The sequence below is a fragment of the Lepisma saccharinum genome, chromosome 25, assembly GCF_977018435.1.
Source record: "Lepisma saccharinum chromosome 25, izLepSacc3.1, whole genome shotgun sequence".
Classification (NCBI taxonomy): domain Eukaryota; kingdom Metazoa; phylum Arthropoda; class Insecta; order Zygentoma; family Lepismatidae; genus Lepisma; species Lepisma saccharinum.
The window spans coordinates 29,523,444-29,535,987 of record NC_139253.1 but is presented as its reverse complement, the minus strand read 5'-3'; the positions used below and the strand labels follow the sequence as shown (position 1 = coordinate 29,535,987).

At 39.6% G+C, this 12,544-nt stretch overlaps 1 protein-coding gene across 3 annotated transcripts in view; it reads right to left on the bottom strand.

Moving 5' to 3' along the window:
* LOC145978704 (uncharacterized) overlaps window positions 1-12,544 on the bottom strand; it is a 289,117-nt gene that overhangs the window by 245,708 nt on the left and 30,865 nt on the right. For 2 of the 3 annotated variants that reach the window (XM_083111503.1, XM_083111505.1), the window contains exon 1: window positions 12,211-12,452. The exons of the other annotated variant lie outside the window; for it this stretch is intronic. The gene's annotated coding sequence lies outside the window, so the exon portion shown is untranslated. Of the gene's footprint in view, window positions 1-12,210; window positions 12,453-12,544 lie in introns of those variants that run through there. 3 annotated transcript variants of the gene reach the window in all.

Here is a 12,544-nt window from a genome sequence, read left to right as displayed (position 1 = left end):
GTTTGTAAATTATACCGCTTCTCTCCCACCGAATTCTAGAAAATTTTAAATTTAAATGATTGTCGTGAGCAGAGACGATCCCAAAAGGATCTTTCCAGATCCCCAATTAACTTGATCACCCAGAATAGTATGCCATGGATATGGACAACATCCAGTTCATAAGTTCTTATTGAATACATCTGCATAAACTCACAATTTATCACGAAACGTCAGTCTTACTATGCCATGAAACAACAAAGGAAGATAAATTGGCAGAACGGTTATAATTACGAAGTCAAACATTACAGAAAAAAATACTTTCATTATCAAGCAATCGAGTTCACTCATAAGATACGAATCTAGCCTCCTTCACCTACATTCGAACATTCCACATTAGGAACAACCTCCATAAACCTGTTTCCGAAGTTACTAACAAAGGTATCCGAATTATATCATCACGTTTTCACCCAGCTGCACATGAATATAACATTTCTACGGGTAAAACAAGGCCATCTCCGTCATCTATACCCTGATCCCAAATGGAGATACATTAATAGCTCTCAAGCAAGGAAGCAGTAGAAGAAACTGTTAATATCACAGAAATACTGCGAGCTTAATGTAAATGAACTAGGCAGGATTTGTTAGGTCAAACGCCTTTTAGAAGTCTAATATTTTTATACCACATTAGATATATAAAAATTTCAGCTCGACCAGGGTCTCTGGCACATACTGTGCCTTTGCTCTACCAACTCAGTTTTCGTCGGACTTTTCACTGCCGTTGTTTTACGGTTGAAGAATGGCACGGAATGCCAAGAACCTGGGTTCGAGTCCTGTTCCAGCCTGCATTTTTTTTTCGCTGAATACCTATGTACTACAACTCCTGCACAAGCCATGTGGTAAGGTATGTCCAGTTCCTTTCTTTTTCTCAGAACAGATAAAACTAAGTTAGTATGTGCTTGTGAAATACTTAAGACGTCAGAAGACTTCAGCAAAAGCTGTTGTTAAGACCACTTTATGCGTTGATACCCTAATCGGACAAGATACGAATCACCGATATGTACTTCCACTACAGTATAAGCAGGGTCCGTTGATTACAATGTGGCATAGCCTACCATTACGTTATCACGGAAGTACTTACGACATGACACTGATAATTTTATCACTATTACATTTGGCAACCTGTACGGCTCCTGACAAAATATCTACTTTCTGTACGTGAACTCAGCTGTGTTTCATTATCAATACTATCTATTACTTGGATTTCCGGAAGATAATACAACTCAGCTGATAAATAGGTCAAGTTTTACTCCTTACACACATTACTTTGGAGATGAGAGTTCTTAGTTGATCGGGAGGAGAGAATATGTTAGCGTTGTTGAGCAACGATATTAATGCATTCCCACTTAGAACTCCTTATATGTTAAGATGTTGATAGACGTGAATATACAATTACGCAAACATTAAATATTCACTGGAGCATCAACTGTGTTATTTCTTCTTTTACGATCTACTTTTCATTTAATAACAATAAAGCAGACCTCCGTGGCGGAGTGGTTAGCACAACACGCTACGGCGTCAGGGGTGTAGAGATCGAACCCCGATCCGGGCATGGGTGTTCTTTGTAAATGCCCCTTCATCAATTTCATCATCATCTTCTCGATTGGCCAAAAGTGGCAGAAAATGCGAAGTAAAATTAACCAAATCAATTAGTAAAAATACAACAAAAAAAAAATAATTAAAAGATCATATAAAAATAATCATGGGGAAATAAGATACAAAATGAAATTTAAGAAGGGAGCTTCATTTTGAAATATCTATTACTACTGAACCTAAGTTTAGAAACCATACGAGCACATAACAATTATGGAAAACGAACACAATGGAACACAGACACAGTTAGTCTTACAGAAACACGGTTAAGCCAATCTTCGAAATTACTGACACCACAGGAACTCGAATCTGTGCCCAGACACGTTCTCCAAAGTGGTGAACTTCGAAAACTAGATACAATTTTGTGCGTCTGTTTGAAACATCATTGAAATTCCAATCACGGGAAAGCAAGCTACGGGGACGAGATTCTCAGGGACCAATGAATCAGGCAAAATACTTTTCCTTCTCTTCCCACACCCTCGGCGACTAAGCTGAGGCTGCACGTTTATACGGGAGAGGAGGCCGCACACAACGCTTGCACAGAGAAAACAAGGAAGGGAGGGCTACAACGAGAAAAAGAAATATGTTTTATGCATACATAGGTCTTATTTATTACGCCATAAAGCCACGAGTAAAATACAAGAAAAGATGAATAAGTTCTCACAGAGAGAGAACCATTTCTTGTACGCCTTTATAGACAAACGCTAAGTTACATGTTATTTAGCCTCAATATAATGTTGCCGTAGGAATGCATCGTATGTAGAGTTGAACGATTCCAATTTGGTATTACTAATATGGAGCATGGTACACACACACACATAAACATCATTTAGATTCAAAATATATTGAGGACTATGACTAAGAGGGACCCAAATAATGACGTGTGTGTAATATATTACTGAATATATACATTCTCTCTGCATTCGCGATCTAGTGGTTAAAGTGTGTAAGGGTGTGATCTTTCTGATGAGGCACGCAAAGTCACCCCAGAGTCCCGGTTTCGAATTCCGAGCTGTACATAGGTGTTACTTGTGAGTGTCCCTTCGATTAATTTCATCAATTGTGCGGCCTGGTTGCAAACGTTGATGATAAAAGTCAATATTTCGAGAGTTACTAGCGTCGAAACAAGGAGTCAAACAGATTAACATTACCTATTACAGACTCCTGACAAGACCGAGACAAGCATTTACTACACGAAAAAAACGGAGACAAGCATTTAGAAATCGAGACGAGACGGAGACAAGCTTTTACAACTCTAGACGAGACCGAAAACAAGACAAATTCATTCTAAACAAATAGAAGAATGTTGCTCAAAAGAAAGATCTAGAGTAACTGAATCATAAGCACAAATAACTAACAAATTTCCGCACAAATATTACCAACTCAATTACACAATACAATAACATTCAATGCTTCAACCGGAAGCAGAGACAAAGACATTGAAAGGATCGCCAAGATACATCCTTTCACGGCTTCATTAATATTCCCTGCACACCAACAGCGCAATGGTGGCGCGTCGGTATTAAGTATCATCTCTCCAGACCAATGCTCTCTTAAAACCCACAGCCTGCTTCTTTAATGAATTCATATTCAGAGGAGCGGAAAATGCGAACAGCAATCACAGCATCTTATCGCTGTTGTTTGAATAGGCACATATAAAGAGTTGTTATCATATCTTTATTGCACGTTTCTCTTAGTAGGGACTAGAGGAAGGAAACATCCGCGCATACCCATCTCAGGTAATATAGTCCTTGTACTAGTGGACTTTGACCTCCTCCAAAATAAGCTTCCAATGTTATTTTCAATTCTCCTTCTCTAGACTTTCACAAATCGTCGTGTGAAACGTAACGTAACTCCAATTTATCAATACAGGAGAGAGGTAATAATGTATTCTTAGGAATATATCTGACACTTAAAAGAGTCAGCAAATTGGAGAGACATGACTCCAGCTCACTGCTAAGGATCAGAATTGGAGATACGACGATCTGACTGCAAATAGAGCTCTTCAGAGGAGTTTATTCAAACAAAATTGAAAATAGCATTTCTGGAGGTACGTTTCTCTGGTCCTCTTACGACAAAATATGATACAACCACATTTTCGACACGGATTCTACGTTCGAATCTTGAGATTCTCTTTCATCCATCTCATCTTTGCAATAAGCCCATAGTGTCAGAAAAGCGAAATAAAATAAAATCAATCAATCCATTGTCTGTTGACTAAATATTCGAAGCTGTAGGACACCAAAAAACTTTCACCAGCAAACGAATTCTATTTTTTTTTACCACAGATATTCATCACGTACAGCCACGGATAGTTTTGGGTTGTAATGACTCCATTCAAAGTCATCCATTCAAAGTCAATGTTACAGTTGGAACCCAGAAGTGACTGTGATTGTACAACGTAATGCTCATGAATATGCACAGATATTTTTTTTTAAAAAAAATAAAGTGCTCCCCTGTGCACCACGCCATTAAAGCGTATAGGGGGTGTGGAGTTAGGGTCCCATACTTTCTTGATCACGACCGAAGGTGGGGGTGATGTGATCAGCACCACGCTCCTGGCAGCCTTTACCCCCCCCCCCCCTTTCCGGAGTTTCCTCCAGGTACCCACTTTATACGACGCTAGGTTGGCGCCTGAGCCGTTTGAACAGGTGGAAAAAAATTCCGGTTATCCCGCCGGGGATCGAACCCGGGTCTCTCGCATGGTAATCAGACGATAATGCACAGATAATAATGAACTAAATATCGGTTGAACTGAAACTTGTACAAGGGTACTGTAAAACTTCAACCGCTCTATCTCTCTCTCTCTCTATGCCTAAGTTATTATTCGATTTCCAAACCATCTATCCTCTCTCTTCTGTCGCCAATAGCAACAAGAATTCTATTAACATGAGTTACAGCTACTTAGTTAAAACTCGAATGTTTGGAGAAGGGTCGCATCTGAGTATAACGCGCAGATATAAAATATTTATTATAATGAAGTGAAGCTAGAGGGTGATAATATGCAGTTAGTCTTCGCTTTATATGGTTTTAGAGGTTCGAAAGCTGGATGCGACGGACGGAAAATGGGGGAGAAGATGTCAGGATTTACTACCACTGCGAACCAGACATCTGTGAGCCTGTCGTTCCCTGATATGTAACCAGAAAACATAGGGTTTGGAGGGTTGCCCGTGCTGAGGAAGGGGAGGAGAGGGTGGCAACTGCCACAACCCTACGACTGGAGACATCACAGTTGGCAAACAGAAAAAAAATAGGGGGAAGCTACAGCATCCGTCCGCGTTCAGAACTACATCTTGTGGCCGTCTGTTTATCCATCTCTTTATCGTGTCTTCTCCAGAGGTTGAAATGCGGGCCTGATGTTTGGATAACAGGTACCTAACAGTTTAATACAAAAGGTACAGAAATACTTCAAAATCCAAGAGGAGACTGACCTTCCTGAAAAGCAGTACCAAGTGCAGGGCTTCATAAGGACCACCAAGATCGTAAAATAAATGTCAGTAAGGGAGTGGCCATCCATGAGGGATGAAGAGAACCCTTAAATTTTCTCATCGTCCCCTTCCACGAGAGACTGCAGCATATAGTAAATCCTTTTTTCTTGCAGGTCCACCAAGTCCGCCTCTTGTCATCACCCCATACCTCAAATTTCTTCTCACTTGAATATATATTATGCTCGTGCCATCGAGATCATAATTAGATTTATAGCTAGCATGCATTGTTACTTGGAACTTATACAGTCTAGTGCTTTTACTTATACTCATTCCACTTATACCACTACGTTTCAAGAGTGCGCCTCTTCTCTCGTCTTCAGGTAAACACAATTCTATTTTCCGGCTAACGTCCAATTAACACTGCATGCTAATATAGAACCAACGGCACGAGCATTCAAAGACTTAAATTAATATCCCGGCGTAAATTATATGTAACGCGATGCATTTATCCAGGATCGATCACCAGCTATAACAAAACATAACAAAATAATTCCAAGAATTAAAGGCTCGATTATTTCATGTATGATCAAAAGCAAAGAAGGCTGAACGTAGAAAATGACTTAAGTTCTTTGAGATTTCAGTTTAATGTGTGGTAGATTAAGCTCAAGGTATGAGATGAGAGAAAAAAACATTTCCTATTAATATAATTACTTTGGCTCCTGTCTATAATATGCAATATTTTCTGGACACCTGTGTTTCTGCACCTGTCTGTTCTTGTACATGAAAAACAATAATGAGAGCATATGCATGCAGCAGTTCAAATACGAGGGCGTAAAGAACAACTACATGACTGTAACAGCAACCTCGTACTATGTATTTAAGCTCCCCGTCCCCTTCTCCGAAGAATCTAAATAAGCAGTTTGGATTCGTCGAGAAATCCATTCGCGTCCCGCCTGATCCAACTTCGCATTCAGAACAATGACAATCCATTTGTAATTGATGCTAAGAAACGAAATATGCCGCAAGGGAGATTTACACAGATGTACGCAGTACAAAGATTACAACTTGCGGTGTAGGGAACACGACCACACCATCGCTGAAATATTCAGGCACCGTATTTGCTTAACTCATTGCAGCATGTGTGAGAAATGGTGAAAGGATATTTTAATAAACTTTTATGAGTCTCAAGTATACTAAAAGCTGATTGGTCCAGTCACGAGAAGCGTTTTACAGCCAGCATATACGAGGCCGAAAGAGTAGGACCTTTCTCTGCCAGAACTCTTAATATTTCCGCTTCAAAATTTGCTCTCTGAATACTAAGGCTGCACTCAGTGCTCGACAAGAAAATCCGTGCCAACGATTGGTTGTGAATAATATTAAAACACACTACGAGGTATTTACGTGGCTTTAACTGTTGCATAAGTACAAGTTGCCAGACCCTGTGGCCGAGCGGTTAGCACATCGCGCTGCGACGCCAAGGGTCCCGGGTTCGAATCCTGGTCGGGCTTGGTTGTTTGTGAATGTCCATTCATCAATTTCATCCTTTCATCACTCATCCTCATCTTCGCAAATTAGCCAAGAGGCACAAAACGCGAAGTAAAATAAACTAAATCAATCAATCAATCATAAGTACAAGTGAAGGGAAATACTGGGTGAGTCTTTTAAAAGAGGCCCCGTGGAAAATGTGCTCCTTGCTTGTAGGCAACCCTGGTACACCGAAGAGAAGAGCGGGGCAGAGAACAGTCCAGGATATGTCATGTCGTCGAATATGCTTGGCACCGATATCCTGGACTGTTCTCTGCCCCGCTCTTCTCTTCGGTGTACCAGGGTTGCCTAAATGCAAGGAACGCATTTTCCACGGGGCCTCTTTTAAAAGACTCACCCAGTATAACGACGAATAATACGCTGTTGCTGTCTTTCAATTTCGGTTCCTGCATATAGCTCCCCTATATCCTTACGAGATAGGCAACCCACTACGCGGTAGTGTTGTGCTGGGTAGCGTGACTCACAGGATTTCAGTTACGAACAAGTACATAGGCAGGCTACTACCTCAAACAAATATAAAACTCAAACTTTCCTGCATTCAAAGATTATAGGTTCCAGATCACACGCAACTATTACTCCGTGCAAGACTTAGAAGGACAAAGCTTGTTCAACACGCAATTGAGGATAAATGGAATATATTTCCTAAAGGCACGGCAAAGTTAATGCAGCACACTAGTCAAATTTCCTTCAGCTATTGTAAAACGAACTTTGACAATGAAAAGACAAGTATTCAGACTAACACATACATAGCAGCATCATTTACTCCCACTACTCTTCTCGTGTATTCTGTGAAAAATTCACTCTATATAATAATGACGGTTTATTGCATTAACGGAATTATATAACGGGAAATAATCAAAATTAGTGGTGAATTACTAACGGAAATTGTATGAGTATATGGAAAAATTAATAAATTACTAGATATATTATCTCCATTATCCCCAAACCTCAGGACAGAAATGCTGTTACTGCACACAATAATACATTGTGATGTTTCTTCGTTACACGCACATGTCGTTTATCAATTACTTTCCCTTCCCTTTACATCTTCGGAACGAAGAGAATAGGCATTTCTAAAACGCATCCATGTTTATTTATGCTACCATGTATTTATTAGAAGTTATCTATTTCATCTAGCAAATAATAGTACTCTTCTATAATTAATCTATAAGGCTATGCTAAAAACTACTCGTATATCATTTTCTTTTCAATTACAAAATTCTGGGTAAAATGAAGCATTTTGTAACAACACACTTCTTTACATACAAATTGCACTCTGTAAAATTAATACTGGATAACCTATAACACTACCTTATAAATCCCTCTCAGTAATACAAAAAGAAAAATACTACGATAGATATTTGGACATTTCGAAAGCCTTTGACAAAATTAATCATAAATTTCTTTTTCATAAATTATCATCCAGATTTAACATCCATGGCAAATTTCTTTCTTTACTCCAGGACTACCTCCATGAGCGTGAACAACGTGTTGCTCTTTCAGGTACCTCTTCTAACTTTCTTCCCGTTTTGTCTGGAGTTCCCCAGGGGAGTGTCTTAGGGCCGCTCCTATTCCTTCTGTACATGGATGACCTCCCTGAAAAACTGTCCTCCCTCCCTATCAATATACTTTTGTTTGCGGATGACTGTAAACTCTTTAAGGAGATCTCATCGCATCATGACATGATGATTCTTCAAAATGCTCTCACAGAACTTGTTAAGTGGTGTCGTCAGTGGAATTTAGAACTAAACCCTCAGAAATGCTCTTTCCTTACTTATTCCCTAAAAAAGAACAAAGTGGTGTCTACTTATACTATTGAAAACAATCCAATCCAAAACGTTTCCACCCAAAAGGACCTACGTATTATCATGGATGAAAAACTCACTTTTAACTATCATATTATTGCAACCACTAAAAAAGCCATGCGCCTTCTCGGTCTTCTATACAGATTTAGCGAAATTCAAAACCCTTCATCTCTTGCTTTATTCATTAAACCTTTCATCTCGCCCATCCTTGAATACTGTTCCCCAATTTGGGCAATGGCCTCAAAAACCAATCTCACCAAAATAGATTCTGTTCTCAGTTTCTTTCTTGCAATTGTTCGCCATAGAATACCTTCCTTTCGACATGTATCCAAATCAGACACCATAGCTGCTCTGAATATTCACACTCCATCCTTTCGTCGTGATCTAGCTGACATGAAATTTTTATACAAGATAATATGGCAAAATCAGAACAGATCTCCTAATCAGTGAATTCACACTTAGGGTACCCCAAAAGCTAACGCGCAACCTGCAACTCTTCCACAACCCAACCACTAGGCTATCCCTTCTGCAACGCTCCTTGTTTTACAGGCTCCCAGAAATCTACAACAAAACTTCCCCTGAATGTAGATATTTTCCTTCCAGAACGTACTTTTTGTATATTACTGACGAAGAACATGTAAATCTATCCTATCTTGTTATTGTTTTTATCTTTTGTTATTTTTTATTTCTACTTTATGTTGTTTCAGTGTAAAATGGCCAAATAAGACTGTATCTGAAACTCTGAGTAAATAAATAAATAAATAGATGTGAAAGAGGTCAGGGCTTATTAAACAAAATAACGGTGTCCGGGGGGTGGCTCTTGTGCAAAATGGGTGTGTATAGATTAAAGATCGCGTCATCGTGGTTTGAATACAATGCTGATGCTTAACTGATTAGGTTCGAGGGCGAAGAAACAGAACGCAACAAAAGAAATATGACGGTTTTGGTTGAGTAACTACAAATGATTTCGACTTACGCCAAACCTGCTTCGCGACGTATGAATCGTGATACCACAAATCACACGCGTCATGCAAACCCCTCCTCTCAAATTTCCCTTCGGTTCTCCCGTTGATATTTCTCAAGAATACCACCGACACTATTTAACTCGATGGATCATTGCTTTTTTTTATTAATTTGATTTACTTTATTTTATTTCGCTTTTTGTGCCACTTAGGGTAATTTGCGAAGATGGGGATGAGTGATGACATGATGAAATTGATGAATGGACACTCACAAACATCCATGCCCCGGCCGGGATTCGAACCCGGGACCCCTGATGGATCATTGCTGTTGGGTTAAGTATTAGATTGATTGATCTGGTTTATTTTACTTCGCTTTTTTCATTTTTGACTAATCGCGAAGATGGAGATGAGTGATGATATAATGAAATTGATGAATGGACACTCACAAACACCCATGCCGAGGCCGAGATTCGAAACCCCTGGCGTAGGATCGTGATGTGTTAACCACTCAGCCATGGAGGACGGCAAGGTTCCACTCATTATAACCAGAACCACGATTCTTGTAGGTTCTCTAAATACATTTCTAGGTCATTCTGTGAAGTTTGAACTTCCTGCAACTCTGCAAATATGCAATCAATTGGTTTCAATTGAAAAAAAAACCCCACCAATATGTATAAATTAATTCATATCGACAGGTCTACCAAGCTAACTCATGCACAGGTAAGAATTCGTCCGTCAATGTCAGTCCCTCTTTGGTTCATCCAGTTTCTCATCAATGTGTACGTCGGGTGTGACCCTGGCGGGAAGAGCGAGATGCTGATCACATCATTGTGGCCGAGGTAAAGAATTTATGGAGCTCTCGAAACCTAATGACTACCCTGTAACGGAATAGTTAGCACTACGACGCCAGGCGTACTAGGTTCGAATCCCGGCCTGAGCGCTCTTTGTGATGTCCCTTCATCAATTATATCACGATTCTTCTTCTCGATTAGCCAAAAGCGAAGTACAGTAAGCCAAATCAATCAATCGAAGTCTATCGTAGGTCTTCATGATCCGATGCAATGCACAGGGGACAAATGTTATTGTTTCGACAAAGAAAATTTGATTATTTGAACTTCATAGGCCCCCATACTAATTAATAGTATGGGATCGTAATTAAGAAGCACTTGGGTTGTATTCTCGGTCTGGCTCAGGGTGCGAAATCCTGGGGAGGACAGGGAGGATTCCCCCGCACCAACAATCTTGACCTCAAAAATGCCCCCCACCAAAAATTTCCCGGGGGAGAGTTTTTCACAAAATATAAGCAATTAGTATTTACTTCTTATGCACTTTACTAATGATAATATCGAAAGCACACAAAATAGTGAGTTCAGAATGCTTTCCCTCTTTCTCAAGAGATTCTTACTCTGTCTACACCAATAACAATATGCGTGCAATAAAAGAAGAATGCAAGTCAAACATAATTATAAATTATAATAGTTTTGTATTAATACAAAAACTAAACAAAAGCTTATACATAACAAAACTATTTCGTAATTTATTGACATTTTTAATCAGTTAGTAAAGGAATACATTTGCTACTTTACATATCTGATATATATATATAAAAGTAACTAATTAATTACTTTGTGTATTTAATAATAATGTTTTTTTAAATATTTAGTAATTAATTGACTTTTATATTTAATAACATTATAAATATCCATATCATAATAATTTATGTGTGTGGGGGGGTAGATTAAGATCTTCTTCCCCCACCAGTCTTCAATAACTTCGCACTCTGGTCTAGCTTCCCCGAGTTTTGGATGCATTGCAATATCGACTGACTGACATTTTATTTTAGTATTACGTGCATAACAGCGCATAGGCTCACACACTACGGGGATAAGCCCTTAGCTAAAACAAAATTGAGAACAGGGTCCTAACAAGATAATAAAATGCCAGAAACTTCCTAACTTGATTTTCAAAATTAATCATTCATTCGTTTACAATAACTAAAACTATGCTGTCTCTGAGGACTAAGATCTCCTTACTTAGTTCAAATCTCAGACTCAGCACCCACGGGAACAACCACAGAACGACACGACCCCACAAGAGGATTATACTGGCCGTGGGTCGAGGCGCCAGAGCCTCGTTGGCCTGTATAATTCCAGTTACAGGGGTGTACTACGTGGAAGTGAGGTTGACTTTTGGATGCCTTACCAGAAGGACATCCCTAAGACCCCCGCCAGGAATATCGAATTGGTTCATTTCCTATGAAATTCAGTGGGCTTCTTATAATTTTACGCTGCTATTTCTTCGGGTAGGTAAATCGTGACTTTAAAAAAAGGCGCTAAGGTGACAAAGAGAGCTTATACAACGTATCGAAGTTTGAATTCAGGACCTATCACGAATCCAATTCTGCATTCTTATTCCAAAGCTGTAACAAAATTGAACACTTTGACTATCCAAAAAGGAGAAATAGTTGAAATGTTTAACTAATGTTAAATTAAAGCAAGAAAACTGCTAGTTATCGAACAGCGAAAGGTCTTCTACTCCGAACCATGCATAATCGGTCCAGTTCTGAGCGCGCAGGCGAGGTGCCACACTTTCAATCTACCACGCCCCCCACTTTGGCAAGTTCAGCACGTTGTGAAAGTTAGGAAGCGAAATGGGCAACTCTGGGATATACATCTGCACATGTTAAGCCCCAAAACTCGACAATGTGGCAACAGCAAAGAATAGTCAAGAATAGGAAGAGATCGTTTAAAAAAGAAATCACAATTTCGTCGAAAAATCATTTCTGAAACCGGAAGTAGCAGCGTGAGCTCTAATTACGTATAATAAAAATGGAAAACTTACCGAAATGCTCTTGAAAAAATCCCTTAGTTTTTATCTCATCAGTTCTTAACACCGTAAAAAATAAAACAATCGCACACACTAACAAGCGCCCGAGAATGTGTACAAACACGACACCACATTATCGATTAAAGTTTAACGTAAAAACATCCACTAGTATCATCACCACATGGGGGGAGCACAGACTGGAAAACAAGAGAGAAGAGGCGTCGAGACAACGCAGGAACTACAGCGCTCGATCTCGGTGTTTCGTTCAACTGATGCCAGACGAAATGGTCCAACTGGCAGAGCGCGGACCGGCAAGGCAGCGAGAGACGGCTTTCGGGATTGGCTGACG